Genomic DNA, 6,257 nt, shown 5'->3' with positions numbered 1-6,257 from the left:
GGTAGGTAAATCAGTTGGATACCTCATGGATTCATAGATGTTGAATCTTATGATTTCACCGTCGAATTCCATAGTGAGACTTCCACTATGCACATCAATTTTTGTTCTTGTTGTCTTGAGGAACGGTCTTCCTAGCAGGATTGATGTGGAATTGGGGGAGTTGTCTTCCCTCATATCCAACACGTAGAAATCGGCGAGAAACACCAATTCATTTACCTGTACAAGAACATCTTCCAAGACTCCTTCCGGGTAGACTACAGAGTGGTCTGCAAGTTGGATGACTACCCCTGTTTCCTTTAAAGGACCAACATTTAAGGACTCAAAAATGGTTAGGGGCGTAACATTTATAGACGCTCCAAGGTCGCACATAGCCCTCTTTATTCCGATCATATCAATTTTACATGGTATAGAGAACGTACCTGGGTCCTTACATATTGGGGGTAATTTTTGTTCGAGAATTGCATAGACGTTCTCCCCCATACTTACCCGTTCATTTCTCTTGAGTTTACCCTTGCTAGTGCACAGTTCTTTGAGAAATTTTGCGTATCGGGGTATTTGCTTGATGGCATCGAGTAAAGGAATGTTTACCTCTACTTTGCGGAACGTCTCAAAAATCTCTTTTTCTTCCTCTTCCTTCTTTGCTTTGGTGAATCTTTCTGGGAAGGGTGGTCTGGTTACCAAAGGCTTCGGATGGTCCGCTTCGGGTTTGGCTTGTTCTTGTTGGACCTCAATTTCCTTTTTTGGCTTTCTTTTCACACCGTGCCCACGTTTAGTGCCATCTTCATTCATATTTTCCTGCAATTCTTTTCCACTACGAAGCACAATAGCACTAGCATTTTGTCTAGGGTTAATGACAGATTAAGAAGGTAGCTTACCTTGAGACTCTAGCTTACCAACAGACGACGCCAGTTGACTGATTTGAGATTCTAGGTTTTGAATGCTCGTTTGGGTCTGTTGCTGGAACTGTTGAATGCTCGTCTGGGTCTGTTGCTGGAATTGTTGAATGCTCGTATGGGTCTGTTGCTGGAACTGATGTGTGTTGGTCACTAGTACTTTCATCATGTCTTCGAGAGATGGGCTAGGCGTGGGATTAGGCTGCGGAGGTGGTCGGTATTGGGGTTTTTGAAAGTTTTGGTGTTGGTTACCGTAACTCAGATTCGGATGATCCCTCCATCCGGGGTTGTATGTGTTGGAGAAAGGATCATATCTTCTCTGTTGTCCTGCGAATCCTCCTATGGCGTCGGCATGCTCGGTAGTTGACTCTTGAAGAGTTGGACACATGTCGGTAGCGTGCCCCGTTAAAGTGCAAATACCACACGCTTTGACTTGTTGATGATTCTTTGCAACAACTTTTTCAACAATAGATGTGAGTTTATTGAAACGATCTTCAAGATTACTTACCTCATTGCTTTTCCTTGGTGGATCATCATATCTAACCCCAAACTGTTGCGTGTTGGACGCCATAATCGAGATTAGATTACGCGCTTCAGTGGGGGTTTTATTGAACAGTGCTCCTCCACTTGCCGCGTCTATCAGTTTTCTATCCGTACTTGATAGACCTTCGTAGAAAAACTGGATCAACAGGTGGTTAGCGATTTGATGATGGGGGCAAGTTCCCACTAGTTGGTTGAATCTTCCCCAATATTCAAAAAGACTCTCTCCTGCGAATTGACGAATTCTACTAATCTCCTTCCGGATTGTTGTGGCTCTTGAGGCAGGGAAATATTTCTCAAGAAACTGCCTTTTGAAATCATTCCATCTTGTAATGGATCCTGAAGGTAGAAAATATAACCAATCTTTTGCTTGATCGGCAAGAGAGAATGGGAACGCTCTCAGTTTGACTTGTTCCTCGCTTATGCCTTGTGGTCGCATCCCAGAGCATACCACATGGAATTCTTTCAGATGCTTGTGTGGATCTTCACCTGCGAGGCCACTGAAAGTGGGAAGTAAATGAATTAATCCAAATTTTAGTTCAAAGTTTACCTCCAAATTTGGGTACTCAATGCACAGTGGCTGTTGGTTCAGATCTGGCGACGTCATGTCATTGATCGATCTTTCAGGAATCAAAGCCATTATCTCTTCTTCGGATTCGCTTAGGGATTCCTCAAACTCCAAAGTTATGTCTTTTTCGTCTGCGTAGGGAGCGGATGTTCCTTCCAATTGTTGCTTAGTCTCCCGACGAAGTCTTCGTGCGGTCTTTTCGATTTCGGGGTCGTATACCAATTTACCTGTACGAGAAGACCTTGGCATCAATGGTGATAAAAATCAAGTAACTAAAAATAAAGAAATATACTTAAAAACGCCAATCCCCGGCAACGGCGCCAAAATTTGGTGGGTGTCGAAATTACCAAAAATAATTCCTACTACACTTGTGAAAGTGGGAGTAGGGTCGATCCACAGAGATTGGTTTTAAATTGATTTCTTTAAGCAAAAGAAAATAATGGGGGGAGATTGATGATCAAAAGAAGTAACTGAAAACTAAATAAATAATTAAAAATACCTAGTGAAGATACGAAAGGAAGATTTTCCGGTTAAGGCTAGGATCATGCTTGATTCTTGTGAGTTGATCATTGATGCAAGAATAACACATGTATAGACAAATAAACCAGTTATGGTTGTTGGTACGACCTAACAACCTCACCTTTCCTTACCTGTTTTTGTCAGCCAAGGTATGATGGTTGGCTAGATCCCTAATTAACAGACAACCCTGGGAACGTCCACAAGATTTAATCTATTAACACCATTAAGAATTAGAAAGGCCTGATTCTAATCAACAAACTCCTACGAGGATAATTTGTTTAAACTAGATCATGCATTCCCCATAACATAACTAATTACTATGACATAATTAATCATGCTACGTTGCTACTAAGCATTGAACTAAATAAACAATTACACTAATTTATAAAGTCCAATTAGCTAAGCAAACCTTCTTGATAATGAACAACCAGCCGAATCATTCATAAATCAGACGTTTGTAATTAAAGCACAGAGAATAGCATGAATATTCATTTAACAAGTGTAAAGGACAAATTAGATCTCACAACGATTACGAATCAAGCAATCACCATACCTTAACCAGAAAATAAGGAATTTAGTCGGACATGTGAATGGAAGAATATACTAAAAAGTGGAATTCCTTAATTCCGGTTATAAAATAAAAATAAAAGAGAAAGGATGAACAAAGAATTCTATAGAGTTCTAATCAATAACTGAGTCCCTTCAAATGAAAAGACCCCCCCATTTATAATAAAAGTCTCCTACGAATCTAGACGTACGGGGGAGATAAATACGTGATTAACTCTAAAAAGGTAAATAAATCACAAGAGATAAGTCTTAAAGAATCCTTTATAAATCTAAACACTTCATTCCTTTATCTATTACGAAAATTACTCGTATTCCTCCTTATCCCGAGCTGACCACTCCACTAAGCGTGGGCACGCTTAGTCAATTCTGCAGAAATTTTCTTGTAATCTCTTTTTTTTTCCTTTTTGATGCCTTCAATTTCGATTTTAGCTTGATTTTTGCCATCTTTGCCTCATATCTCCCTTTTTTGCAGAATATGCAATAAAATTACATAATTAGGGATGTTTTCGCTTTAAAAAGAAAGATTAAAACGCTATAAAATCATGACAATTGCAGAGTTATCACTACCCCACAATTCCAGGTGGGGATCCGAGGGGTTATCCTAGTTCAGGGTCTGCAGTCTTGCTTCCATTGAGGGACTTGCAAGCTGGTTCGAATGTTACTGCTGAAGTTTTAGTGTGCGGTGGTGCACCAAAAGGATCTTTCACTAGTGCCAACAATGGAAAATTTGTTGGGGCACTTAATTCCTGCGGAAGGATCCGAATAACCGACCCAAATCCACAGTGGATCATGTAGACCATGCCTTTGGATCGAGTCATAGGTGACATGGTGTTGCTACCAAATGGCAATGTATTGATCATTAATGGGGCATCCACGAGTACGGCTGGGTGGGATTTGGGTCGTGATCCAGTATTAACACCCCTCGTTTATCGACCCAATAACCCAGTGGGGTTGAGATTTGAAGCCCAAAACTCAACTTCAATACCTCGAATGTATCACTCAACTGCGATCTTGCTTCGTGATGGTCGTATTCTTGTTAGCGGTAGCAATCCTCATGCTTATTACAATTTCAAAGGGGTACTTTTTCCTACAGATTTGACAATGGAAATATTTTTCACCAGACTATTTGGATCCACATTTGGTTCGTGTATGCCCTAGAATTGTTTCGCCGGCTTCACATTTTGAAATCGAATATGGACAGCAACTTGTTATTAATTTCACAGCTCAAGGCAGAATAAATAGAGATTTTATCACAGTAACAATGGTTGCACCTCCATTTACTACGCACTCTTTCTCAATGAATCAAAGACTATTGGTTCTTACGAACAGGACGGGAATCAGTGCTAGTGTGACACCACTTGGGAGATCGAATTATCAAGTTCGGGTTACGATACTAGGTTCAAAAATTCTTGCTCCTCCCGGATACTATCTTCTGTTCGTGGTTTATCGAGAAATTCCTAGTCAAGGCATTTGGATCCAAATCAAGTAGTTAATAACTCAGATATCATTTATTCTCTTCCAGTGCTTCATTTGGTGTCACTGTGTTTTGTTTTCCTCCTTTCTTCCCAGGAAAATGGGAAATGTATAATGGGTGATCTAAGTGATAGATATTATATATTCAATTTGGAACTGTAAAAATGTTTTGTTTTAGAATTCTGGTGTAAAAGATGTTGTTTCGTTTAACTTCTATTTCAGTATTGCAAAGTACCTCTCACTTTTTACTTGCCTTATTCCCATACTATTGATAATTATAACATATTAAAAATACTATAATATTTATTGTATAATTAATTATTTTTTCTTAAGTTGTAAATTGTACTCTGGTCACCCAATTGGAGTTAAGAATTTCTAAAGTATTATAAAAAAAATGTTTGCATATATTTTAAATTAAGACCGAGAACAAAATTATCAACATTAGTTTAAACAAAATATACGTTAAATATACAATATGAAATCAACTAATTTAAGTACATTTTCTATCTCCAGACAAGTTCGTACGAGCTTTGTTCTTTTCGTAACGAACAAATTACCCTTATATTAAAACTAATAGCAAGTTATCCACTATATTTTTTAAAATGAAGCAACTTATCTCCCTATCTAAGGAGGTAAATTGCTTCATTAATTTTAAAAAACATAGAGAGGTTACATTGTTGTATTTTAAAAAACGCAGGGGGTAAATTGTTATTTTTATCATATGGGGCTAATTTACTCTGTTTGTAATATTACAGGAGATTGCTTGCATTTTTCCCGTAAAAGAATATACGATATATGATCGTACTAGCCAATGTAAATTTTTGGTATTTCAAAAATATAGTTTAAAATGAGAATAAATTAATTTTAATTATCCAGATAAATCTAAACATTTTATTATTAAGAATTTCAATCTTATTTTTGTTTTCGTTCTATCAATTTTTTTGTTACATTTGATTGTGAGATTTTACGAAGGATTCCTAATAAAATAAGACTTGTAATGTATTTGCTTCCCCTCACCAACAATAAATAAATCGAGTATAATCTATACATTATCCTCCACACTCATAAATAACAGTTAATGACACAACCGCACCACTTTTGTGTGAAGCAAAAAATGCCCTTCAATTAACTAGTAACTTACTTATTGAATTTTTCAAATTTTATACTAATTGATAAATTAATTTTCTGTTCTTTCTTTCATTCTTTTCGTTTTGATAATATAATACATTATTTTATATAGTTTATTCTTATTTATAATATACTTTAAATATAAAATATTATTAATTATATACGTACAAGAACACCATGTCACAAAATATAATATAAGTGTTGTTGAAATAGTTCCCTATTTCGTATTGAAACCTTGAACAACGTCGTGGCCACGGACCAATGATTCTTGTAATGGGAATGAAATATCATTAATTAATATATTTACACTATAACTCATAGCATAAAAGAACATAATCTAATCGTTACCAGCAGGTCAAACTGCATAAAATTCTTTTCTTGCATGCAAATTTATGGTCACTAACAAACAGTACAGATCCCTATTTCGTATTGAATTTTCTATTTTAAACCGTATTAATCTTCTAATTTACATTAAATATACGTATAATGTGCATATACATTTTTCTTACACTACAATAAAATAGATTTCAGGGACGGATATAGCTCATTGCAATTTTCGATGGATCATG

The 6,257-nt window shown here is 36.7% G+C and overlaps 1 pseudogene; it reads left to right on the top strand.

The window, feature by feature from the left end:
* Nucleotides 1-4,576, top strand: part of LOC105172778 — a 13,780-nt pseudogene extending 9,204 nt beyond the window's left edge.

This window comes from Sesamum indicum, linkage group LG10 (genome assembly GCF_000512975.1).
Source record: "Sesamum indicum cultivar Zhongzhi No. 13 linkage group LG10, S_indicum_v1.0, whole genome shotgun sequence".
NCBI classification, from domain to species: Eukaryota; Viridiplantae; Streptophyta; class Magnoliopsida; order Lamiales; family Pedaliaceae; genus Sesamum; species Sesamum indicum.
The sequence above is the reverse complement of the archived record's forward strand: the minus strand, read 5'-3'. Positions and strand labels throughout refer to the sequence as shown.